The 26,013-nt window shown below is 37.0% G+C and overlaps 13 non-coding genes across 13 annotated transcripts; all 13 read left to right on the top strand.

Moving 5' to 3' along the window:
• Positions 1-1,678: 1,678 nt before the first annotated feature.
• TRNAA-CGC (transfer RNA alanine (anticodon CGC)) lies at positions 1,679-1,750 on the top strand. Its single transcript has one exon. It is a non-coding gene; the product is annotated as a tRNA-Ala (tRNA).
• Positions 1,751-9,376: 7,626 nt separating this feature from the next.
• TRNAA-CGC (transfer RNA alanine (anticodon CGC)) lies at positions 9,377-9,448 on the top strand. The gene has a single exon. It is a non-coding gene; the product is annotated as a tRNA-Ala (tRNA).
• An 853-nt stretch (positions 9,449-10,301) lies between these two features.
• TRNAA-CGC (transfer RNA alanine (anticodon CGC)) lies at positions 10,302-10,373 on the top strand. Its single transcript has one exon. It is a non-coding gene; the product is annotated as a tRNA-Ala (tRNA).
• Positions 10,374-12,147: 1,774 nt separating this feature from the next.
• On the top strand, positions 12,148-12,219 carry TRNAA-CGC (transfer RNA alanine (anticodon CGC)). Its single transcript has one exon. It is a non-coding gene; the product is annotated as a tRNA-Ala (tRNA).
• A 1,776-nt stretch (positions 12,220-13,995) lies between these two features.
• On the top strand, positions 13,996-14,067 carry TRNAA-CGC (transfer RNA alanine (anticodon CGC)). Its single transcript has one exon. It is a non-coding gene; the product is annotated as a tRNA-Ala (tRNA).
• An 851-nt stretch (positions 14,068-14,918) lies between these two features.
• TRNAA-CGC (transfer RNA alanine (anticodon CGC)) lies at positions 14,919-14,990 on the top strand. Its single transcript has one exon. It is a non-coding gene; the product is annotated as a tRNA-Ala (tRNA).
• An 851-nt stretch (positions 14,991-15,841) lies between these two features.
• TRNAA-CGC (transfer RNA alanine (anticodon CGC)) lies at positions 15,842-15,913 on the top strand. Its single transcript has one exon. It is a non-coding gene; the product is annotated as a tRNA-Ala (tRNA).
• An 853-nt stretch (positions 15,914-16,766) lies between these two features.
• On the top strand, positions 16,767-16,838 carry TRNAA-CGC (transfer RNA alanine (anticodon CGC)). The gene has a single exon. It is a non-coding gene; the product is annotated as a tRNA-Ala (tRNA).
• An 851-nt stretch (positions 16,839-17,689) lies between these two features.
• Positions 17,690-17,761, top strand: TRNAA-CGC (transfer RNA alanine (anticodon CGC)). Its single transcript has one exon. It is a non-coding gene; the product is annotated as a tRNA-Ala (tRNA).
• Positions 17,762-18,612: 851 nt separating this feature from the next.
• On the top strand, positions 18,613-18,684 carry TRNAA-CGC (transfer RNA alanine (anticodon CGC)). Its single transcript has one exon. It is a non-coding gene; the product is annotated as a tRNA-Ala (tRNA).
• Positions 18,685-19,535: 851 nt separating this feature from the next.
• TRNAA-CGC (transfer RNA alanine (anticodon CGC)) lies at positions 19,536-19,607 on the top strand. Its single transcript has one exon. It is a non-coding gene; the product is annotated as a tRNA-Ala (tRNA).
• Positions 19,608-21,384: 1,777 nt separating this feature from the next.
• TRNAA-CGC (transfer RNA alanine (anticodon CGC)) lies at positions 21,385-21,456 on the top strand. The gene has a single exon. It is a non-coding gene; the product is annotated as a tRNA-Ala (tRNA).
• A 2,700-nt stretch (positions 21,457-24,156) lies between these two features.
• TRNAA-CGC (transfer RNA alanine (anticodon CGC)) lies at positions 24,157-24,228 on the top strand. The gene has a single exon. It is a non-coding gene; the product is annotated as a tRNA-Ala (tRNA).
• Positions 24,229-26,013: the final 1,785 nt, after the last annotated feature.

Raw genomic sequence — 26,013 nt, 5'->3', positions numbered from 1 at the left:
AAGTTGAATACAAATCATAAAAAATCAATCAAATATGATTATATTCATCATCTTCTTCATTCCATTTTTCAAAGTTAAGTTCCCATTGAATGCCTATTGCCATTCTACTACACTGAGGGAAAACATATGGTAAGTAGGAAATAGATTTTTTATTTTCAGTGGGAACTGAAGGCAACTACCCGAGCAAAGTTTAATAAAAGAGCGAGACAAATAATATAGCAAAACTAATTGATTAAGCTTGAGAGACAAGTTCAAACACTTTATGAACAAAAAGAGGATGGACATGGGCTTGGAGGGCAAGCACTTAATGAAATTTCAAAGCATGGAATGATGACAACATATCAACCCTCCATAGATTGTCTGGTGAAGCATTAGCTATCAATGCCCAAGAGGCAGTCATAGCATGCAACCTTTGTGCCCTTCTACTAAGTTCTGACAAAGATGACCAAACAGAATGTAAGACTGCCCTCTAGTTAGCAAAACTTGATCAATTTCCACACCATTCATTAGTAAAAGTAGTGGATTCTGATGATAAATGAGTCTCTAATGGAGAACTTTAAGAGCATTCCAATGTTCGGAATGGGCATCTACTTGCATTCTCGTCAGCCATGAAAACCATACAGTCCTTGATGTCAAGCATGGTATAATGGTTATCCTTCCATCCTCTAAGATATCACTAATAACACTGAAAAGTAGTAAATCTCTAGTGAATTGTAAAGCTTCAATCACTAGTGCATCAGAAAATAGCAGCTCATAGGGGATGTAGCTCAGTGGTAGAGCGCATGCTTCACTTGTATAAGGCCCCAACTTCAATACCCGGAATCTCTAAGTTTTACAAAATACAGCTTTTTACCAAATATAAACTCTCTAGTAGAGCCAAAGAAAACAAGCAAACCAATAAAAGTACTCTACAGCAATAGTCAAAGTTGAATACAAATCATAAAAAATCAATCAAAGATGATTATATTCATCATCTTCTTCATTCCATTTTTCAAAGTTAAGTTCCCATTGAATGCCTATTGCCATTCTCCTACACTGAGGGAAAACATATCGTAAGTAGGAAATAGATTTTTTATTTTCAGTGGGAACTGAAGGTGACAACCCGAGCAAAGTTTAATAAAAGAGCGAGACAAATAATATAGCAAAACTAATTGATTAAGATTGAGAGACAAGTTCAAACACTTTGTGAACAAAAAGAGGATGAACATGGGCTTGGAGGGCAAGCACTTAATGATATTTCAAAGCATGGAATGATGACAACATATCAACTCTAGATGGATTGTCTGGTGAAGCATTAGCTAGCTAGCCCAAGAGGCAGTCATAGCATGCATCCTTTGTGCCCTTCTACTAAGTTCTGACACTGATGACCAAACAGAATGTAAGAAAGCCCTCTAGTTAGGAAAACTTGATCAATATCCACATCATTCATTAGAAAAAGTAGGGTATTCTGATGATAAACCAGTCTCTGATGGAGAACTTTAAGAGCATTCCAATGTTCGGAATGGGCATCTCCTTGCATTCTCATCAGCCATGAAAACCATAAAGTCCTTGAAGTCAAGCATGGTTTAATGGTTATACTTCCATCCTCTAAGATGTCCCTAATAACACTGAAAAGTAGTAAATCTCTAGTGAAATGTAAAGCTGCAGTCACTTGTGCATAAGCAAATAGCAGCTCATAGGGGATGTAGCTCAGTGGTAGAGCGCATGCTTCGCATGTATGAGGCCCCGTGTTCAATCCCTGGCATCTCCAAGTTTTACAAAATACAGCTTTTTACCATATGTAAACTCTCTAGTAGAGCCAAAGATAACAAGCAAACCAATAAAAGTACTCTACAGCAATAGTCAAAGTTGAATACAAATCATAAAAAATCAATCAAATATGATTATATTCATCATCTTCTTCATTCCATTTTTCAAAGTTAAGTTCCCATTGAACGCCTATTGCCATTCTCCTACACTGAGGGAAAAGTTATGGTAAGAAGGAAATCGATTTTTTATTTTCAGTGGGAACTGAAGGCGACAACCCGAGCAAAGTTTAATAAAAGATAAAAGATAACAAGCAAACCAATACAAGTACTCTTCAGCAATAGTCAAAGTTGAATACAAATTTTAAAAAACTAATCAAATATGATTATATTCATCATCTTCTTCATTCCATTTTTCAAAGTTAAGTTCCCATTTAATGCCTATTGCCATTCTCATACACTGAGGGAAAACATATCATAAGTAGGAAATAGATTTTTTATTTTCAGTGGGAACTGAAGGTGAACACCCGAGCAAAGTTTAATAAAAGAGCGAGACAAATAATATAGCAAAACTAATTGATTAAGATTGAGAGACAAGTTCAAACACTTTGTGAACAAAAAGAGGATGGACATGGGCTTGGAGGGCAAGCACTTAATGATATTTCAAAGCATGGAATGATGACAACATATCAACTCTACATAGATTGTCTGGTGAAGCATTAGCTAGCAATGCCCAAGAGGCAGTCTTAGCATGCATCCTTTGTGCCCTTCTGCTAATTTCTGTCACTGATGACCAAACAGAATGTAAGACAGCCCTCTAGTTAGCAAAACTTGATCTATATCCACACCATTCATTTAGTAAAAGTAGGGGATTCTGATGATAAACCAGTCTCTGATAGAGAACTTTAAGAGCATTCCAATGATTGTAATGGGCATCTACTTGCATTCTCATCAGCCATGAAAACCATAAAGTCCTTGCAGTCAAGCATGGTATAATGGTTATACTTCCATCTTCTAAGATATCCCTAATAACACTGAAAAGTAGGAAATATCTAGTGAAATGTAAAGCTGCAATCACTTGTGCATAAGTAGATCACAGCCTCATTGGGGATGTATATCAGTGGTAGAGTGCATGCTTCACATGTATGAGGCCCCGGGTTCAATCCCCGGCATCTCCAAGTTTTACAATATACAGCTTTTTACCATATGTAAACTCTTTAGTAGAGCCAAAGATAACAAGCAAACCAATAAAAGTACTCTACAGCAATAGTCAAAGTTGAATACAAATCATAAAAAATCAATCAAATATGATTATATTCATCATCTTCTTCATTCCATTTTTCAAAGTTAAGTTCCCATTGAATGCCTATTGCCATTCTCCTACACTGAGGGAAAAGTTATGGTAAGAAGGAAATCGATTTTTTATTTTCAGTGGGAACTGAAGGCGACAACCCGGGCAAAGTTTAATAAAAGATAAAAGATAACAAGCATACCAATACAAGTACTCTTCAGCAATAGTCAAAGTTGAATACAAATTATAAAAAATTAATCAAATATGATTATATTCATCATCTTCTTCATTCCGTTTTTCAAAGTTAAGTTCCCATTGAATGCCTATTGCCATTCTCCTACACTGAGGGAAAACTTATGGTAAGTAGGAAATAGATTTTTTATTTTCAGTGGGAACTGAAGGCGACTACCTGAGCAAAGTTTAATAAAAGAGCAAGACAAATAATTTATCAATACTAATTGATTAAGATAGAGAGACAAGTTCAAACACTTTGTGAACTAAAAGAGGATGGACATGGGCTTGGAGGGCAAGCACTTAATGAAATTTCAAAGCATGGAATGATGACAACATATGAACTCTACATAGATTGTCTGGTGTAGCATTAGCTAGCAATGCCCAAGAGGCAGTCATAGCATGCATCCTTTGTGCCCTTCTGCTAAGTTCTGACACTGATGACCAAACAGAATGTAAGACAGCCCTCTAGTTAGCAAAACTTGATCAATATCTACACCATTCATTAGTAAAAAAAGGGGATTCTGATGATAAACCAGTCTCTGATGGAGAACTTTAAGAGCATTCCAATGTTTGGAAAGGGCTTCTACTTGCAATCTCATCAGCCTTGAAAACCATAAAGTCCTTGCAGTCAAGCATGGTATAATGGTTATGCTTCCATCCTCTAAGATATCCCTAATAACACTGAAAAGTAGTAAATCTCTAGTGAAATGTAAAGCTGCAACCACTTGTGCATAAGAAAATAGCAGCTCAAAGGGGATGTAGCTCAGTAGTAGCGCGCATGCTTCGCATGTATGAGGCCCCGGGTTCAATCTCTGGCATCTCAAAGTTTTACAAAATACAGCTTTTTACCATATGTAAACTCTCTAGTAGAGCCAAAGATAACAAGCAAACCAATAAAAGTACTCTACAGCAATAGTCAAAGTTGAATACAAATCATAAAAAATCAATCAAATATGATTATATTCATCATCTTCTTCATTCCATTTTTCAAAGTTAAGTTCCCATTGAATGCCTATTGCCATTCTCCTATACTGAGGGAAAAGTTATGGTAAGAAGGAAATCGATTTTTTATTTTCAGTGGGAACTGAAGGCGACAACCCGAGCAAAGTTTAATAAAAGATAAAAGATAACAAGCAAACCAATGCAAGTACTCTTCAGCAATAGTCAAAGTTGAATACAAATTATAAAAAATTAATCAAATCTGATTATATTCATCATCTTCTTCATTCCGTTTTTCAAAGTTAAGTTCCCATTGAATGCCTATTGCCATTCTCCTACACTGAGGGAAAACTTATGGTAAGTAGGAAATAGATTTTTTATTTTCAGTGGGAACTGAAGGCGACTACCTGAGCAAAGTTTAATAAAAGAGCGAGACAAATAATATATCAATACTAATTGATTAAGATAGAGAGACAAGTTCAAACACTTTGTGAACTAAAAGAGGATGGACATGGGCTTGGAGGTTAAGCACTTAATGAAATTTCAAAGCATGGAATGATGACAACATATGAACTCTACATAGATTGTCTGGTGAAGCATTAGCTAGCAATGCCCAAGAGGCAGTCATAGCCTGCATCCTTTGTGCCCTTCTGCTAAGTTCTGACACTGATGACCAAACAGAATGTAAGACAGCCCTCTAGTTAGCAAAACTTGATCAATATCTACACCATTCATTAGTAAAAAAAGGGGATTCTGATGATAAACCAGTCTCTGATGGAGAACTTTAAGAGCATTCCAATGTTTGGAAAGGGCTTCTACTTGCATTCTCATCAGCCATGAAAACCATAAAGTCCTTGCAGTCAAGCATGGTATAATGGTTATGCTTCCATCCTCTAAGATATCCCTAATAACACTGAAAAGTAGTAAATCTCTAGTGAAATGTAAAGCTGCAACCACTTGTGCATAAGAAAATAGCAGCTCATAGGGGATGTAGCTCAGTAGTAGCGCGCATGCTTCGCATGTATGAGGCCCCGGGTTCAATCTCTGGCATCTCCAAGTTTTACAAAATACAGCTTTTTACCAAATTTAAACTCTCTAGTAGAGCCAAAGATAACAAGCAAACCAATAAAATAACTACAGCAATAGTCAAAGTTGAATACAAATCATAAAAAATCAATCAAATATGATTATATTCATCATCATCTTTATTCTATTTTTCAAAGTTAAGTTCCCATTGAATGCCTATTGCCATTGTACTACACTGAGGGAAAACATATGGAAAGTAGGAAATAGATTTTTTATTTTCAGTGAGAACTGAAGGCGACTACCCGAGCAAAGTTTAATAAAAGAGCGAGACAAATAATATAGCAAAACTAATTGATTAAGCTTGAGAGACAAGTTCAAACACTTTGTGAACAACAAGAGGATGGACATGGGCTTGGAGGGCAAGCACTTAATGAAATTTCAAAGCATGGAATGATAACAACATATCAACTCTACATAGATTGTCTGGTGAAGCATTAGCTAGCAATGCCCAAGAGGCAGTCATAGCATGCATCCTTTGTGCCCTTCTACTAAGTTCTGACACTGATGACCAAACAGAATGTAAGACAGCCCTCTAGTCAGCAAAACTTGATCAATTTCGACACCATTCATTAGTAAAAGTAGTGGATTCTGATGATAAACGAGTCTCTGATGGAGAACTTTAAGAGCATTCCAATGTTCGGAATGGGCATCTACTTGCATTCTCATCAGCCATGAAAACCATACAGTCCTTGAAGTCAAGCATGGTATAATGGTTATCCTTCCATCCTCTAAGATATCACTAATAACACTGAAAAGTAGTAAATCGCTAGTGAATTGTAAAGCTTCAATCACTTGTGCATGAGAAAATAGCAGCTCATAGGGGATGTAGCTCAGTGGTAGAGCGCATGCTTCGCTTGTATAAGGCCCCAAGTTCAATACCCAGAATCTCTAAGTTTTACAAAATACAGCTTTTTACCATATGTAATCTCTCTAGTAGAGCCAAAGAAAACAAGCAAACCAATAAAAGTACTCTACAGCAATAGTCAAAGTTGAATACAAATCATAAAAAATCAATCAAATATGATTATATTCATCATCTTCTTCATTCCATTTTTCAAAGTTAAGTTTCCATTGAATGCCTATTGCCATTCTCCTACACTGAGGGAAAACATATGGTAAGTAGGAAATCGATTTTTTATTTTCAGTGGGAACTGAAGGCGACAACCCGAGCAAAGTTTAATAAAAGATAAAAGATAACAAGCAAACCAATACAAATACTCTTCAGCAATAGTCAAAGTTGAAAACAAATTATAAAAAATTTATCAAATATGATTATATTCATCATCTTCTTCATTCCATTTTTCAAAGTTAAGTTCCCATTGAATGCCTATTGCCATTCTCCTACACTGAGGGAAAACATATCGTAAGTAGGAAATAGATTTTTTATTTTCAGTGGGAACTGAAGGTGAAAACCCGAGCAAAGTTTAATAAAAGAGTGAGACAAATAATATAGCAAAACTAATTGATTAAGATTGAGAGACAAGTTCAAACACTTTGTGAACAAAAAGAGGATGGACATGGGCTTGGAGGGCAAGCACTTAATGATATTTCAAAGCATGGAATGATGACAACATATCAACTCTACATAGATTGTCTGGTGAAGCATTAGCTAGCAGTGGCCAAGAGGCAGTCTTAGCATGCATCCTTTGTGCCCTTCTGCTAAGTTCTGACACTGATGACCAAACAGAATGTAAGACAGCCCTCTAGTTAGCAAAACTTGATCTATATCCACACCATTCATAAGTAAAAGTAGGGGATTCTGATGATAAACCAGTCTCTGATAGAGAACTTTAAGAGCATTCCAAAGTTCGGAATGGGCATCTCCTTGCATTCTCATCAGCCATGAAAACCATAAAGTCCTTGAAGTCAAGCATGGTATAATGGTTATACTTCCTTCCTCAAAGATGTCCCTAATAATACTGAAAAGTAGTAAATCTCTAGTGAAATGTAAAGCTGCAATCACTTGTGCATAAGAAATAACAGCTCATAGGGGATGTAGCTCAGTGGTAGAGCGCATGCTTCGCATGTATGCAGCCCCAGGTTCAATCCCTCGCATCTCCAAATTTTACAAAATACAGCTTTTTACCATATGTAAACTCTCTAGTAGAGCCAAAGATAACAAGCAAACCAATAAAAGTACTCTACAGCAATAGTCAAAGTTGAATACAAATCATAAAAAATCAATCAAATATGATTATATTCATCATCTTCTTCATTCCATTTTTCAAAGTTAAGTTCCCATTGAATGCCTATTGCCATTCTACTACACTGAGGGAAAACATATGGTAAGTAGGAAACAGATTTTTTATTTTCAGTGGGAACTGAAGGCGACTACCCGAGCAAAGTTTAATAAAAGAGCGAGACAAATAATATAGCAAAACTATTTGATTAAGCTTGAGAGACAAGTTCAAACACTGTGAACAAAAAGAGGATGGACATGGGCTTGGAGGGCAAGCACTTAATGAAATTTCAAAGCATGGAATGATGACAACATATCAACTCTCCATAGATTGTCTGGTGAAGCATTAGCTAGCAATGCCCAAGAGGCAGTCATAGCATGCATCCTTTGTGCCCTTCTACTAAGTTCTGACACTGATGACCAAACAGAATGTAAGACAGCCCTCTAGTTAGCAAAACTTGATCAATTTCCACACCATACATTAGTAAAAGTAGTGGATTCTGATGATTAAAGAGTCTCTGATGGAGAACTTTAAGAGCATTCCAATGTTCGGAATGGGCATCTACTTGCATTCTCATCAGCCATGAAAACCATACAGTCCTTGAAGTCAAGCATGGTATAATGGTTATCCTTCCATCCTCTAAGATATCACTAATAACACTGAAAAGTAGTAAATCTCTAGTGAATTGTAAAGCTTCAATCACTTGTGCATCAGAAAATAGCAGCTCATAGGGGATGTAGCTCAGTGGTAGAGCGCATGCTTCGCTTGTATAAGTCCCCAAGTTCAATACCCGGAATCTCTAAGTTTTACAAAATACAGCTTTTTACCATATATAAACTCTCTAGTAGAGCCAAAGAAAACAAGCAAACCAATAAAAGTACTCTACAGCAATAGTCAAAGTTGAATACAAATCATAAAAAATTAATCAAATATGATTATATTCATCATCTTCTTCATTCCAGTTTTCAAAGTTAAGTTCCCATTGAATGCCTATTGCCATTCTCCTACACTGAGGGAAAACTTATGGTAAGTAGGAAATCGATTTTTTATTTTCAGTGGGAACTGAAGGCGACAACCCGAGCAAAGTTTAATAAAAGATAAAAGATAACAAGCAAATCAATACAAATACTCTTCAGCAATAGTCAAAGTTGAATACAAATTATAAAAAATTAATCAAATATGATTATATTCATCATCTTCTTCATTCCATTTTTCAAAGTTAAGTTCCCATTGAATGCCTATTGCCATTCTCCTACACTGAGGGAAAACATATCGTAAGTAGGAAATAGATTTTTTATTTTCAGTGGGAACTGAAGGAGAACAACCGAGCAAAGTTTAATAAAAGAGCGAGACAAATAATATAGCAAAACTAATTGATTAAGATTAAGAGACAAGTTCAAACACTTTGTGAACAAAAAGAGGATGGACATTGGCTTGGAGGGCAAGCACTTAATGAAATTTCAAAGCATGGAATGATGACAACATATCAACTCTAGATAGATTTTCTGGTGAAGCATTAGCTAGCAATGCCCAAGAGGCAGTCATAGCATGCATCCTTTGTGCCCTTCTACTAAGTTCTGACACTGATGACCAAACAGAATGTAAGACAGCCCTCTAGTTAGCAAAACTTGATCAATTTCCACACCATTCATTAGTAAAAGTAGTGGATTCTGATGATAAACCAGTCTCTGATGGAGAACTTTAAGAGCATTCCAATGTTTGGAATGGGCATCTACTTGCATTCTCATCACCCATGAAAACCATAAAGTCCTTGCAGTCAAGCATGGTATAATGGTTATGCTTCCATCCTCTAAGATATCCCTAATAACACTGAAAAGTAGTAAATCTCTAGTGAAATGTAAAGCTGCAATCACTTGTGTATTAAAAAATAGCAGCTCTTAGGGGATGTAGCTCAGTGGCAGAGCGCATGTTTCGCATGTATGAGGCCCTGGGTTCAATCCCTGGCATCTCCAAGTTTTACAAAATACAGCTTATTACCATATGTAAACTCTCTACTAGAGCCAAAGAAAACAAGCAAACCAATAAAAGTACTCTACAGCAATAGTCAAAGTTGAACACAAATCATAAAAAATCAATCAAATATGATTATATTCATCATCATCTTCTTCATTCCATTTTTCAAAGTTAATTTCCCATTGAATGCCTATTGCCATTCTCCTACACTGAGGGAAAACATATGGTAAGTAGGAAATAGATTTTTCATTTTCAGTGGGAACTGAAGGCGACTACCCGAGCAAAGTTTAATAAAAGAGCGAGACAAATAATATAGCAAAACTAAATGATTAAGATTGAGAGACAAGTTCAAACACTTTGTGAACAAAAAGAGGATGGACATGGGCTTGGAGGGCAAGCACTTAATGAAATTTCAAAGCATGGAATGATGACAACATGTCAACTCTACATAGATTGTCTGGTGAAGCATTAGCTAGCAATGCCCAAGAGGCAGTCTTAGCATGTATCCTTTGTGCCCTTCTGCTAAGTTCTGACACTGATGACCAAACAGAATGTAAGATAGCCCTCTAGTTAGCAAAACTTGACCAATATCCACACCATTCATTCGTAAAAGTAGGGGATTCTGATGATAAACCAGTCTCTGATGGAGAACTTTAAGAGCATTCCAATGTTTGGAATGGGCATCTACTTGCATTCTCATCACCCATGAAAACCATAAAGTCCTTGCAGTCAAGCATGGTATAATGGTTATGCTTCCATCCTCTAATATATCCCTAATAACACTGAAAAGTAGTAAATCTCTAGTGAAATGTAAAGCTGCAATCACTTGTGCATAAGAAATAGCAGCTCATAGGGGATGTAGCTCAGTGGTAGAGCGCATGCTTCGCATGTATGTGGCCCCAGGTTCAATCCCTGGCATCTTCAAATTTTACAAAATACAGCTTTTTACCATATGTAAACTCTCTAGTAGAGCCAAAGATAACAAGCAAACCAATAAAAGTACTCTACAGCAATAGTCAAAGTTGAATACAAATCATAAAAAATCAATCAAATATGATTATATTCATCATCTTCTTCATTCCATTTTTCAAAGTTAAGTTCCCATTGAATGCCTATTGCCATTCTACTACACTGAGGGAAAACATATGGTAAGTAGGAAACAGATTTTTTATTTTCAGTGGGAACTGAAGGCGACTACCCGAGCAAAGTTTAATAAAAGAGCGAGACAAATAATATAGCAAAACTATTTGATTAAGCTTGAGAGACAAGTTCAAACACTTTGTGAACAAAAAGAGGATGGACATGGGCTTGGAGGGCAAGCACTTAATGAAATTCCAAAGCATGGAATGATGACAACATATCAACTCTCCATAGATTGTCTGGTGAAGCATTAGCTAGCAATGCCCAAGAGGTAGTCATAGCATGCATCCTTTGTGCCCTTCTACTAAGTTCTGACACTGATGACCAAACAGAATGTAAGACAGCCCTCTAGTTAGCAAAACTTGACCAATATCCACACCATTCATTCGTAAAAGTAGTGGATTCTGATGATAAACGAGTCTCTGATGGAGAACTTTAAGAGCATTCCAATGTTCGGAATGGGCATCTACTTGCATTCTCATCAGCCATGAAAACCATACAGTCCTTGAAGTCAAGCATGGTATAATGGTTATGCTTCCATCCTCTAATATATCACTAATAACACTGAAAAGTAGTAAATCTCTAGTGAATTGTAAAGCTTCAATCACTTGTGCATAAGAAATTAGCTGCTCATAGGGGATGTAGCTCAGTGGTAGAGCGCATGTTTCGCATGTATGAGGCCCCGTGTTCATTCCCCGGCATCTCCAAGTTTTACAAAATACAGCTTTTTACCATATGTAAACTCTCTAGTAGAGCCAAAGATAACAAGGAAACCAATAAAAGTTCACTACAGCAATAGTCAAAGTTGAATACAAATCATAAGAAATCAATCAAATATAATTATATTCATCATCTTCTTCATTCCATTTTTCAAAGTTAAGTTCCCATTGAATGCCTATTGCCATTCTCCTACACTGAGGGAAAACTTATGGTAAGTAGGAAATAGATTTTTTATTTTCAGTGGGAACTGAAGGCGACTACCCGAGCAAAGTTTAATAAAAGAGTGAGACAAATAATATAGCAAAACTAAATGATTAAGATTGAGAGACAAGTTCAAACACTTGGTGAACAAAATGAGGATGGACATGGGCTTGGAGGGCAAGCACTTAATGAAATTTCAAAGCATGGAATGATGACAACATATCAACTCTACATAGATTGTCTGGTGAAGCATTAGCTAGCAATGCCCAAGAGGCAGTCTTAGCATGCATCCTTTGTGCCCTTCTGCTAAGTTCTGACACTGATGACCAAACAGAATGTAAGACAGCCCTCTAGTTAGCAAAACTTGACCAATATCCACACCATTCATTCGTAAAAGTAGGGGATTCTGATGATAAACCAGTCTCTGATGGAGAACTTTAAGAGCATTCCAATGTTTGGAATGGGCAGCTACTTGCATTCTCATCACCCATGAAAACCATAAAGTCCTTGCAGTCAAGCATGGTATAATGGTTATGCTTCCATCCTCTAATATATCCCTAATAACACTGAAAAGTAGTAAATCTCTAGTGAAATGTAAAGCTGCAATTACTTGTGCATAAGAAAATAGCAGCTCATAGGGGATGTAGCTCAGTGGTAGAGCGCATGCTTCGCATGTATGAGGCCCCGTGTTCAATCCCCGGCATCTCCAAGTTTTACAAAATACAGCTTTTTACCATATGTAAACTCTCTAGTAGAGCTAAAGATAACAAGCAAACCAATAAAAGTACTCTACAGCAATAGTCAAAGTTGAACACAAATCATAAAAAATCAATCAAATATGATTATATTCATCATCTTCTTCATTCCAGTTTTCAAAGTTAAGTTCCCATTGAATGCCTATTGCCATTCTCCTACACTGAGGGAAAGCTTATGGTAAGTAGGAAATAGATTTTTTATTTTCAGTGGGAACTGAAGGCGACAACTCAAGCAAAGTTTAATAAAAGAGCGAGACAAATAATATAGCAAAACTAATTGATTAAGATTGAGAGACAAGTTCAAACACTTTGTGAACTAAAAGAGGATGGACATGGGCTTGGAGGGCAAGCACTTAATGATATTTCAAAGCATGGAATGATGACAACATATCATCTCTACATAGATTGTCTAGTGAAGCATTAGTTAGCAGTGGCCAAGAGGCAGTCTTAGCATGCATCCTTTGTGCCCTTCTGCTAAGTTCTGACACTGATGACCAAACAGAATGTAAGACAGCCCTCTAGTTAGCAAAACTTGATCAATATCCACACCATTCATTAGCAAAAGTAGGGGATTCTGATGATGAACCAGTCTCTGATGGAGAACTTTGAGAGCATTCCAATGTTCGGAATGGGCATCTACTTGCATTCTCATCAGCCATGAAAACCATAAAGTCCTTGCAGTCAAGCATGGTATAATGGTTATCCTTCCATCCTCTAAGATATCACCAGTAACACTGAAAAGTAGTAAATCTCTAGTGAATTGTAATGCTGCAATCACTTATGCATCAAAAAATAGCAGCTCATAGGGGATGTAGCTCGTTGGTAGAGCGCATGCTTTGCTTGTATAAGCCCCTGAGTTCAATCCCCAGAATCTCTAAGTTTTGCAAAATACAGCTTTTTACCATATGTAAACTCTCTAGAAGAGCCAAAGATAACAAGCAAACCAATACAAGTACTCTACAGCAATAGTCAAAGTTGAATACAAATCATAAAAAAATAATCAAATATGATTATATTCATCATCTTCTTCATTCCATTTTTCAAAGTTAAGTTCCCATAGAATGCCTATTGCCATTCTCCTACACTGAGGGAAAACATATGGTAAGTAGGAAATAGATTTTTATTCTCAGTGGGAACTGAAGGTGACTACCTGAGCAAAATTTAAAAAAAGAGCGAGACAAATAATAATATAGCAGAACTAAATGATTAAGATTGAGAGACAATTTCAACCACTTTATGAACAAAAAGAGGATGGACATGGGCTTGGAGGGCAAGCACTTAATGAAATTTCAAAGCATGGAATGATGACAACATATCAACTCTACATAGATTGTCTTGTGAAGCATTTTCTAGCAATGCCCAAGAGGCAGTCTTAGCATGCATCCTTTGTGCCCTTCTGCTAAGTTCTGACACTGATGACCAAACAGAATGTAAGACAGCCCTCTAGTTAGCAAAACTTGATCAATATCCACACCATTCATTAGTAAAAGTAGGGGATTCTGATGATAAACCAGTCTCTGATGGAGAACTTTAAGAGCATTCCAGTGTTTGGAATGGGCATCTACTTGCATTCTCATCAGCCATGAAAACCATAAAGTCCTTGCAGTCAAGCATGGTATAATGGTTATGCTTCCATCCTCGAAGATATCCCTAATAACACTGAAAAGTAGTAAATCTCTAGTGAAATGTAAAGCTGCAATCACTTGTGCATAAAAAAATAGCTGCTCATAGGGGATGTAGCTCAGTGGTAGAGCGCATGTTTCGCATGTATGAGGCCCCGTGTTCAATCCCCGGCATCTCCAAGTTTTACAAAATACAGCTTTTTACCATATGTAAACTCTCTAGTAGAGCCAAAGATAACAAGCAAACCAATAAAAGTTCTCTACAGCAATAGTCAAAGTTGAATACAAATCATAAAAAATCAATCAAATATGATTATATTCATCATCATCTTCTTCATTCCATTTTTCAAAGTTAATTTCCCATTGAATGCCTATTGCCATTCTCCTACACTGAGGGAAAACATATGGTAAGTAGGAAATAGATTTTTCATTTTCAGTGGGAACTGAAGGCGACTACCCGAGCAAAGTTTAATAAAAGAGCGAGACAAATAATATAGCAAAACTAAATGATTAAGATTGAGAGAAGTTCAAACACTTTGTGAACAAAAAGAGGATGGACATGGGCTTGGAGGGCAAGCACTTAATGAAATTTCAAAGCATGGAATGATGACAACATGTCAACTCTACATAGATTGTCTGGTGAAGCATTAGCTAGCAATGCCCAAGAGGCAGTCTTAGCATGCATCCTTTGTGCCCTTCTGCTAAGTTCTGACACTGATGACCAAACAGAATGTAAGATAGCCCTCTAGTTAGCAAAACTTGACCAATATCCACACCATTCATTCGTAAAAGTAGGGGATTCTGATGATAAACCAGTCTCTGATGGAGAACTTTAAGAGCATTCCAATGTTTGGAATGGGCATCTACTTGCATTCTCATCACCCATGAAAACCATAAAGTCCTTGCAGTCAAGCATGGTATAATGGTTATGCTTCCATCCTCTAATATATCCCTAATAACACTGAAAAGTAGTAAATCTCTAGTGAAATGTAAAGCTGCAATCACTTGTGCATAAGAAATAGCAGCTCATAGGGGATGTAGCTCAGTGGTAGAGCGCATGCTTCGCATGTATGCGGCCCCAGGTTCAATCCCTGGCATCTCCAAATTTTACAAAATACAGCTTTTTACCATATGTAAACTCTCTAGTAGAGCCAAAGATAACAAGCAAACCAATAAAAGTACTCTACAGCAATAGTCAAAGTTGAATACAAATCATAAAAAATCAATCAAATATGATTATATTCATCATCTTCTTCATTCCATTTTTCAAAGTTAAGTTACCATTGAATGCCTATTGCCATTCTACTACACTGAGGGAAAACATATGGTAAGTAGGAAACAGATTTTTTATTTTCAGTGGGAACTGAAGGCGACTACCCGAGCAAAGTTTAATAAAAGAGCGAGACAAATAATATAGCAAAACTATTTGATTAAGCTTGAGAGACAAGTTCAAACACTTTGTGAACAAAAAGAGGATGGACATGGGCTTGGAGGGCAAGCACTTAATGAAATTTCAAAGCATGGAATGATGACAACATATCAACTCTACATATATTGTCTTGTGAAGCATTTTCTAGCAATGCCCAAGAGGCAGTCTTAGCATGCATCCTTTGTGCCCTTCTGCTAAGTTCTGACACTGATGACCAAACAGAATGTAAGACAGCCCTCTAGTTAGCAAAACTTGATCAATATCCACACCATTCATTAGTAAAAGTAGGGGATTCTGATGATAAACCAGTCTCTGATGGAGAACTTTAAGAGCATTCCAGTGTTTGGAATGGGCATCTACTTGCATTCTCATCAGCCATGAAAACCATAAAGTCCTTGCAGTCAAGCATGGTATAATGGTTATGCTTCCATCCTCGAAGATATCCCTAATAACACTGAAAAGTAGTAAATCTCTAGTGAAATGTAAAGCTGCAATCACTTGTGCATAAAAAAATAGCTGCTCATAGGGGATGTAGCTCAGTGGTAGAGCGCATGTTTCGCATGTATGAGGCCCCGTGTTCAATCCCCGGCATCTCCAAGTTTTACAAAATACAGCTTTTTACCATATGTAAACTCTCTAGTAGAGCCAAAGATAACAAGCAAACCAATAAAAGTTCTCTACAGCAATAGTCAAAGTTGAATACAAATCATAAAAAATCAATCAAATATGATTATATTCATCATCATCTTCTTCATTCCATTTTTCAAAGTTAATTTCCCATTGAATGCCTATTGCCATTCTCCTACACTGAGGGAAAACATATGGTAAGTAGGAAATAGATTTTTCATTTTCAGTGGGAACTGAAGGCGACTACCCGAGCAAAGTTTAATAAAAGAGCGAGACAAATAATATAGCAAAACTAAATGATTAAGATTGAGAGACAAGTTCAAACACTTTGTTAACAAAAAGAGGATGGACATGGGCTTGGAGGGCAAGCACTTAATGAAATTTCAAAGCATGGAATGATGACAACATGTCAACTCTACATAGATTGTCTGGTGAAGCATTAGCTAGCAATGCCCAAGAGGCAGTCTTAGCATGCATCCTTTGTGCCCTTCTGCTAAGTTCTGACACTGATGACCAAACAGAATGTAAGATAGCCCTCTAGTTAGCAAAACTTGACCAATATCCACACCATTCATTCGTAAAAGTAGGGGATTCTGATGATAAACCAGTCTCTGATGGAGAACTTTAAGAGCATTCCAATGTTTGGAATGGGCATCTACTTGCATTCTAATCACCCATGAAAACCATAAAGTCCTTGCAGTCAAGCATGGTATAATGGTTATGCTTCCATCCTCTAAGATATCCCTAATAACACTGAAAAGTAGTAAATCTCTAGTGAAATGTAAAGCTGCAATCACTTGTGCATAAGAAATAGCAGCTCATAGGGGATGTAGCTCAGTGGTAGAGCGCATGCTTCGCATGTATGCGGCCCCAGGTTCAATCCCTGGCATCTCCAAATTTTACAAAATACAGCTTTTTACCATATGTAAACTCTCTAGTAGAGCCAAAGATAACAAGCAAACCAATAAAAGTACTCTACAGCAATAGTCAAAGTTGAATACAAATCATAAAAAATCAATCAAATATGATTATATTCATCATCTTCTTCATTCCATTTTTCAAAGTTAAGTTCCCATTGAATGCCTATTGCCATTCTACTACACTGAGGGAAAACATATGGTAAGTAGGAAACAGATTTTTTATTTTCAGTGGGAACTGAAGGCGACTACCCGAGCAAAGTTTAATAAAAGAGCGAGACAAATAATATAGCAAAACTATTTGATTAAGCTTGAGAGACAAGTTCAAACACTTTGTGAACAAAAAGAGGATGGACATGGGCTTGGAGGGCAAGCACTTAATGAAATTCCAAAGCATGGAATGATGACAACATATCAACTATCCATAGATTGTCTGGTGAAGCATTAGCTAGCAATGCCCAAGAGGTAGTCATAGCATGCATCCTTTGTGCCCTTCTACTAAGTTCTGACACTGATGACCAAACAGAATGTAAGACAGCCCTCTAGTTAGCAAAACTTGACCAATATCCACACCATTCATTCGTAAAAGTAGTGGATTCTGATGATAAACGAGTCTCTGATGGAGAACTTTAAGAGCATTCCAATGTTCGGAATGGGCATCTACTTGCATTCTCATCAGCCATGAAAACCATACAGTCCTTGAAGTCAAGCATGGTATAATGGTTATGCTTCCATCCTCTAATATATCACTAATAACACTGAAAAGTAGTAAATCTCTAGTGAATTGTAAAGCTTCAATCACTTGTGCATAAGAAAATAGCTGCTTATAGGGGATGTAGCTCAGTGGTAGAGCGCATGTTTCGCATGTATGAGGCCCCGTGTTCAATCCCCGGCATCTCCAAGTTTTACAAAATACAGCTTTTTACCATATGTAAACTCTCTAGTAGAGCCAAAGATAACAAGGAAACCAATAAAAGTTCTCTACAGCAATAGTCAAAGTTGAATACAAATCATAAGAGATCAATCAAATATAATTATATTCATCATCTTCTTCATTCCATTTTTCAAAGTTAAGTTCCCATTGAATGCCTATTGCCATTCTCCTACACTGAGGGAAAACTTATGGTAAGTAGGAAATAGATTTTTTATTTTCAGTGGGAACTGAAGGCGACTACCCGAGCAAAGTTTAATAAAAGAGCGAGACAAATAATATAGCAAAACTAAATGATTAAGATTGAGAGACAAGTTCAAACACTTGGTGAACAAAATGAGGATGGACATGGGCTTGGAGGGCAAGCACTTAATGAAATTTCAAAGCATGGAATGATGACAACATATCAACTCTACATAGATTGTCTGGTGAAGCATTAGCTAGCAATGCCCAAGAGGCAGTCTTAGCATGCATCCTTTGTGCCCTTCTGCTAAGTTCTGACACTGATGACCAAACAGAATGTAAGACATCCCTCTAGTTAGCAAAACTTGATCAATATCCACACTATTCATTAGTAAAAGTAGGGGATTCTGATGATAAACCAGTCTCTGATGGAGAACTTTAAGAGCATTCCAGTGTTTGGAAAGGGCATCTACTTGCATTCTTATCACCCATGAAAACCATAAAGTCCTTGCAGTCAAGCATGGTATAATGGTTATGCTTCCATCCTCTAAGATATCCCTAATAACACTGAAAAGTAGTAAATCTCTAGTGAAATGTAAAGTTGCAATCACTTGTGCATAAGAAAATAGCAGCTCATAGGGGATGTAGCTCAGTGGTAGAGCGCATGCTTCGCTTGTATGAGGCCCCGTGTTCAATCCCCGGCATCTCCAAGTTTTACAAAATACAGCTTTTTACCATATGTAAACTCTCTAGTACAGCCAAAGATAACAAGCAAACCAATAAAAGTTCTCTACAGCAATAGTCAAAGTTGAATACAAATCATAAAAAATCAATCAAATATGATTATATTCATCATCTTCTTCAGTCCATTTTTCAAAGTTAATTTCCCATTGAATGCCTATTGCCATTCTCCTACACTGAGGGAAAACATATGGTAAGCAGGAAATAGATTTTTCATTTTCAGTGGGAACTGAAGGCGACTACCCGATCAAAGTTTAATAAAAGAGCGAGACAAATAATATAGCAAAACTAAATGATTAAGATTGAGAGACAAGTTCAAACACTTTGTGAACAAAAAGAGGATGGACATGGGCTTGGAGGGCAAGCACTTAATGAAATTTCAAAGCATGGAATGATGACAACATATCAACTCTACATAGATTGTCTGGTGAAGCATTAGCTAGCAATGCCCAAGAGGCAGTCTTAGCATGCATCCTTTGTGCCCTTCTGCTAAGTTCTGACACTGATGACCAAACAGAATGTAAGACAGCCCTCTAGTTAGCAAAACTTGACCAATATCCACACCATTCATTCGTAAAAGTAGGGGATTCTGATGATAAACCAGTCTCTGATGGAGAACTTTAAGAGCATTCCAATGTTTGGAATGGGCAGCTACTTGCATTCTCATCACCCATGAAAACCATAAAGTCCTTGCAGTCAAGCATGGTATAATGGTTATGCTTCCATCCTCTAATATATCCCTAATAACACTGAAAAGTAGTAAATCTCTAGTGAAATGTAAAGCTGCAATTACTTGTGCATAAGAAAATAGCAGCTCATAGGGGATGTAGCTCAGTGGTAGAGCGCATGCTTCGCATGTATGAGGCCCCGTGTTCAATCCCCGGCATCTCCAAGTTTTACAAAATACAGCTTTTTACCATATGTAAACTCTCTAGTAGAGCTAAAGATAACAAGCAAACCAATAAAAGTACTCTACAGCAATAGTCAAAGTTGAACACAAATCATAAAAAATCAATCAAATATGATTATATTCATCATCTTCTTCATTCCAGTTTTCAAAGTTAAGTTCCCATTGAATGCCTATTGCCATTCTCCTACACTGAGGGAAAGCTTATGGTAAGTAGGAAATAGATTTTTTATTTTCAGTGGGAACTGAAGGCGACAACTCAAGCAAAGTTTAATAAAAGAGCGAGACAAATAATATAGCAAAACTAATTGATTAAGATTGAGAGACAAGTTCAAATACTTTGTGAACTAAAAGAGGATGGACATGGGCTTGGAGGGCAAGCACTTAATGATATTTCAAAGCATGGAATGATGACAACATATCATCTCTACATAGATTGTCTGGTGAAGCATTAGTTAGCAGTGGCCAAGAGGCAGTCTTAGCATGCATCCTTTGTGCCCTTCTGCTAAGTTCTGACACTGATGACCAAACAGAATGTAAGACAGCCCTCTAGTTAGCAAAACTTGATCAATATCCACACCATTCATTAGCAAAAGTAGGGAATTCTGATGATGAACCAGTCTCTGATGGAGAACTTTGAGAGCATTCCAATGTTCGGAATGGGCATCTACTTGCATTCTCATCAGTGATGAAAACCATAAAGTCCTTGCAGTCAAGCATGGTATAATGGTTATCCTTCCATCCTCTAAGATATCACCAGTAACACTGAAAAGTAGTAAATCTCTAGTGAATTGTAAAGCTGCAATCACTTATGCATCAGAAAATAGCAGCTCATAGGGGATGTAGCTCGGTGGTAGAGCGCATGCTTTGCTTGTATAAGCCCCTGAGTTCAATCCCCAGAATCTCTAAGTTTTGCAAAATACAGCTTTTTACCATATGTAAACTCTCTAGAAGAGCCAAAGATAACAAGCAAACCAATACAAGTACTCTACAGCAATAGTCAAAGTTGAATACAAATCATAAAAAAATAATCAAATATGATTATATTCATCATCTTCTTCATTCCATTTTTCAAAGTTAAGTTCCCATAGAATGCCTATTGCCATTCTCCTACACTGAGGGAAAACATATGGTAAGTAGGAAATAGATTTTTTATTCTCAGTGGGAACTGAAGGTGACTACCTGAGCAAAATTTAAAAAAAGAGCGAGACAAATAATAATATAGCAGAACTAAATGATTAAGATTGAGAGACAATTTCAACCACTTTATGAACAAAAAGAGGATGGACATGGGCTTGGAGGGCAAGCACTTAATGAAATTTCAAAGGATGGAATGATGACAACATATCAACTCTACATAGATTGTCTTGTGAAGCATTTTCTAGCAATGCCCAAGAGGCAGTCTTAGCATGCATCCTTTGTGCCCTTCTGCTAAGTTCTGACACTGATGACCAAACAGAATGTAAGACAGCCCTCTAGTTAGCAAAACTTGATCAATATCCACACCATTCATTAGTAAAAGTAGGGGATTCTGATGATAAACCAGTCTCTGATGGAGAACTTTAAGAGCATTCCAGTGTTTGGAATGGGCATCTACTTGCATTCTCATCAGCCATGAAAACCATAAAGTCCTTGCAGTCAAGCATGGTATAATGGTTATGCTTCCATCCTCGAAGATATCCCTAATAACACTGAAAAGTAGTAAATCTCTAGTGAAATGTAAAGCTGCAATCACTTGTGCATAAAAAAATAGCAGCTCATAGGGGATGTAGCTCAGTGGTAGAGCGCATGCTTCGCATGTATGAGGCCCCGGGTTCAATCCCCGGCATCTCCAAGTTTTACAAAATACAGCTTTTTACCATATGTAAACTCTCTAGTAGAGCCAAAGAAAACAAGCAAACCAATAAAAGTACTCTACAGCAATAGTCAAAGTTGAATAAAAATCATAAAAAATCAATCAAATATGATTATATTCATCATCTTCTTCATTCCATTTTTCAAAGTTAAGTTTCCATTGCATGCTTATTGCCATTCTCCTACACTGAGGGAAAACATATGGTAAGTAGGAAATAGATTTTTTATTTTCAGTGGGAACTGAAGGCGACTACCCGAGCAAAGTTTAATAAAAGAGCGAGACAAATAATATAGCAAAACTAATTGATTAAGATTAAGAGACAAGTTCAAACACTTTGTGAACAAAAAGAGGATGGACATGGGCTTGGAGGGCAAGCACTTAATGAAATTTCAAAGCATGGAATGATGACAACATATGAACTCTACATAGATTGTCTGTTGAAGCATTAGCTAGCAATGCCCAAGAGGCAGTCATAGCATGCATCCTTTGTGCCCTTTTGCTAAGTTCTGTCACTGATGACCAAACAGAATGTAAGACAGCCCTCTATTTAGCAAAACTTGATCAATATCCACACCATTCATTAGTAAAAGTAGGGGATTCTGATGATAAACCAGTCTCTTATGGAGAACTTTAAGAGCATTCCAATGTTCGGAATGGGCATCTACTTGCATTCTCATCAGCCATGAAAACCATACAGTCCTTGAAGTCAAGCATGGTATAATGGTTATGCTTCCATCCTCTAATATATCACTAATAACACTGAAAAGTAGTAAATCTCTAGTGAATTGTAAAGCTTCAATCACTTGTGCATAAGAAAATAGCTGCTTATAGGGGATGTAGCTCAGTGGTAGAGCGCATTCTTCGCTTGTATGAGGCCCCGTGTTCAATCCCCGGCATCTCCAAGTTTTACAAAATACAGCTTTTTACCATATGTAAACTCTCTAGTACAGCCAAAGATAACAAGCAAACCAATAAAAGTTCTCTACAGCAATAGTCAAAGTTGAATACAAATCATAAAAAATCAATCAAATATGATTATATTCATCATCTTCTTCATTCCATTTTTCAAAGTTAATTTCCCATTGAATGCCTATTGCCATTCTCCTACACTGAGGGAAAACATATGGTAAGCAGGAAATAGATTTTTCATTTTCAGTGGGAACTGAAGGCGACTACCCGAGCAAAGTTTAATAAAAGAGCGAGACAAATAATATAGCAAAACTAAATGATTAAGATTGAGAGACAAGTTCAAACACTTTGTGAACAAAAAGAGGATGGACATGGGCTTGGAGGGCAAGCACTTAATGAAATTTCAAAGCATGGAATGATGACAACATATCAACTCTACATAGATTGTCTGGTGAAGCATTAGCTAGCAATGCCCAAGAGGCAGTCTTAGCATGCATCCTTTGTGCCCTTCTGCTAAGTTCTGACACTGATGACCAAACAGAATGTAAGACAGCCCTCTAGTTAGCAAAACTTGACCAATATCCACACCATTCATTCGTAAAAGTAGGGGATTCTGATGATAAACCAGTCTCTGATGGAGAACTTTAAGAGCATTCCAATGTTTGGAATGGGCAGCTACTTGCATTCTCATCAGCCATGAAAACCATAAAGTCCTTGCAGTCAAGCATGGTATAATGGTTATGCTTCCATCCTCTAATATATCCCTAATAACACTGAAAAGTAGTAAATCTCTAGTGAAATGTAAAGCTGCAATTACTTGTGCATAAGAAAATAGCAGCTCATAGGGGATGTAGCTCAGTGGCAGAGCGCATGCTTTGCTTGTATAAGCCCCTGAGTTCAATCCCCAGAATCTCTAAGTTTTGCAAAATACAGCTTTTTACCATATGTAAACTCTCTAGAAGAGCCAAAGATAACAAGCAAACCAATACAAGTACTCTACAGCAATAGTCAAAGTTGAATACAAATCATAAAAAAATAATCAAATATGATTATATTCATCATCTTCTTCATTCCATTTTTCAAAGTTAAGTTCCCATAGAATGCCTATTGCCATTCTCCTACACTGAGGGAAAACATATGGTAAGTAGGAAATAGATTTTTTATTCTCAGTGGGAACTGAAGGTGACTACCTGAGCAAAATTTAAAAAAAGAGCGAGACAAATAATAATATAGCAGAACTAAATGATTAAGATTGAGAGACAATTTCAACCACTTTATGAACAAAAAGAGGATGGACATGGGCTTGGAGGGCAAGCACTTAATGAAATTTCAAAGGATGGAATGATGACAACATATCAACTCTACATAGATTGTCTTGTGAAGCATTTTCTAGCAATGCCCAAGAGGCAGTCTTAGCATGCATCCTTTGTGCCCTTCTGCTAAGTTCTGACACTGATGACCAAACAGAATGTAAGACAGCCCTCTAGTTAGCAAAACTTGATCAATATCCACACCATTAATTAGTAAAAGTAGGGGATTCTGATGATAAACCAGTCTCTGATGGAGAACTTTAAGAGCATTCCAGTGTTTGGAATGGGCATCTACTTGCATTCTCATCAGCCATGAAAACCATAAAGTCCTTGCAGTCAAGCATGGTATAATGGTTATGCTTCCATCCTCGAAGATATCCCTAATAACACTGAAAAGTAGTAAATCTCTAGTGAAATGTAGAGCTGCAATCACTTGTGCATAAAAAAATAGCAGCTCATAGGGGATGTAGCTCAGTGGTAGAGTGCATGCTTCGCATGTATGAGGCCCCGGGTTCAATCCCCGGCATCTCCAAGTTTTACAAAATACAGCTTTTTACCATATGTAAACTCTCTAGTAGAGCCAAAGAAAACAAGCAAACCAATAAAAGTACTCTACAGCAATAGTCAAAGTTGAATAAAAATCATAAAAAATCAATCAAATATGATTATATTCATCATCTTCTTCATTCCATTTTTCAAAGTTAAGTTCCCATTGCATGCTTATTGCCATTCTCCTACACTGAGGGAAAACATATGGTAAGTAGGAAATAGATTTTTTATTTTCAGTGGGAACTGAAGGCGACTACCCGAGCAAAGTTTAATAAAAGAGCGAGACAAATAATATAGCAAAACTAATTGATTAAGATTAAGAGACAAGTTCAAACACTTTGTGAACAAAAAGAGGATGGACATGGGCTTGGAAGGCAAGCACTTAATGAAATTTCAAAGCATGGAATGATGACAACATATGAACTCTACATAGATTGTCTGTTGAAGCATTAGCTAGCAATGCCCAAGAGGCAGTCATAGCATGCATCCTTTGTGCCCTTTTGCTAAGTTCTGTCACTGATGACCAAACAGAATGTAAGACAGCCCTCTATTTAGCAAAACTTGATCAATATCCACACCATTCATTAGTAAAAGTAGGGGATTCTGATGATAAACCAGTCTCTTATGGAGAACTTTAAGAGCATTCCAATGTTCGGAATGGGCATCTACTTGCATTCTCATCAGCCATGAAAACCATAAAGTCCTTGCAGTCGAGCATGGTATAATGGTTATGATTCCATCCTCAAAGATATCCCTAATAACACTGAAAAGTAGTAAATCTCTAGTGAAATGTAAAGCTGCAATCACTTGTGCATAAGAAAAGAGCAGCTTATAGGGGATATAGCTCAGTGGTAGAGCACATGCTTCGCATGTATGAGGCCCCGGGTTCAATCCCTGGCATTACAAAATACAGCTTTTTACCATATGTAAACTCTCTAGTAGAGCCAAAGAAAACAAGCAAACCAATAAAAGTACTCTACAGCAATAGTCAAAGTTCAATACAAATCATAAAAAATCAATCAAATATGATTATATTCATCATCTTCTTCATTCCAGTTTTCAAGGTTAAGTGCCTATTGCCATTCTCCTACACTGAGGGAAAACTTATGGTAAGTAGGAAATAGATTTTTGATTTTCAGTGGGAACTGAAGGCGACTACCCGAGCAAAGTTTAATAAAAGAGCGAGACAAATAATATAGCAAAACTAATTGTTTAAGATTGAAAGACCAGTTCAAACAATTTGTGAACAAAAAGAGGATGGACATGGGCTTGGAGGGCAAGCACTTAATGAAATTTCAAAGCATGGAATGATGACAACATATGAACTGTACTTAGATTGTCTGGTGAAGCATTAGCTAGCAATGCCCAAGAGGCAGTCATAGCATGCATCCTTTGTGCCCTTCTGCTAAGTTCTGACACTGATGACCAAACAAAATGTAAGACAGCCCTCTAGTTAGCAAAGCTTGATCAATATCCACACCATTCATTAGTAAAAGTAGGGGATTCTGATGATAAATCAGTCTCTGATGGAGAACTTTAAGAGCATTCCAATGTTTGGAATGGGCATCTACTTGCATTCTCATCAGCCATGAAAACCATAAAGTCCTTGCAGTCAAGCATGGTATAATGGTTATGCTTCCATCCTCTAAGATATCCCTAATCACACTGAAAAGTAGTAAATCTCTAGTGAAATGTAAAGCTGCAATCACTTGTGCATAAAAATATAGCAGCTCATAGGGGATGTATCTCAGTGGTGGAGTGCATGCTT

The sequence above is a fragment of the Taudactylus pleione genome, unplaced genomic scaffold, assembly GCF_031769625.1.
Source record: "Taudactylus pleione unplaced genomic scaffold, aTauple2 ptg000070l, whole genome shotgun sequence".
Classification (NCBI taxonomy): Eukaryota; Metazoa; Chordata; class Amphibia; order Anura; family Myobatrachidae; genus Taudactylus; species Taudactylus pleione.
Note: the sequence above shows the minus strand (reverse complement) of the source record. Positions and strands in the feature narration are given on the sequence as shown.